Below are 825 nucleotides of genomic sequence, written 5' to 3'. Positions count from 1 at the left end.
TAATACCCACTTGACCTGGCTTCAATGACTGGATGATCAGAGCTCAACTAGAAGAAGAAAGAAGAGGAAAAAAAGAGTAATCTGATACAATTTGTTGGACTTGACCTACACCTATGGATGCAGTAGCTGAAAAAAGGGAACAAATCTTTACAACGAGGATCATACCCACCCCCTCCATACACAGAGTACACAGGGATGGGCAACTTGGTCACTGGCTACCCAAAATGGGCGGGGAGGGGGGGGGACACTACAAAGGCAAGAAGTGACTGGCTTACATGCTTTCAAGAGGGAACCTAGATCTAGAGGGCACAGAGGAAGATAGAATCTCCACCGAGTAGTATCCAATCTGTCTGGGTGGGGCTGATGTAAGGAGATAGGGATAGGTCTCTTGTGGCACAACAGTGAATATTTGCTATCAGGACTGACTGGGAGGGTTGGAAATGTAAAGGCAGATGTTTTGTAGCAAAAGGAAGGGAGTGACTGACTTTGCAGTTTAGGAGCGGAGGTCTCTGGAACCATTAAGGGAGAAGAGCGGAGAGCGGGACCCTACCCAGAGAAGCAGTGACACAAGACATGGAGGCAGAGATGATGACATCGAGAGATAGAGTGGCTGGGGACTTTAGACTCAGAGAAGGGGAAGGGCTGTGTGCTGACGAAGGGAGTTGGGGAGGGCAGGCTTGCAGGGTATACCCTTTGGTTGGTTGATGATGCATGGAGGGGTTTGTAACCATGGAAATGAAACAATATACGATAGGATGAATGTAAAGCTAATGTTCTCCCATGTAAATTATCACATAATTCACAATAAAACATAAAAAAAAAAAA

This window comes from Chrysochloris asiatica, unplaced genomic scaffold, assembly GCF_000296735.1.
Source record: "Chrysochloris asiatica unplaced genomic scaffold, ChrAsi1.0 scaffold00403, whole genome shotgun sequence".
Lineage (NCBI taxonomy): Eukaryota > Metazoa > Chordata > Mammalia > Afrosoricida > Chrysochloridae > Chrysochloris > Chrysochloris asiatica.
The sequence above is the reverse complement of the archived record's forward strand: the minus strand, read 5'-3'. Positions refer to the sequence as shown.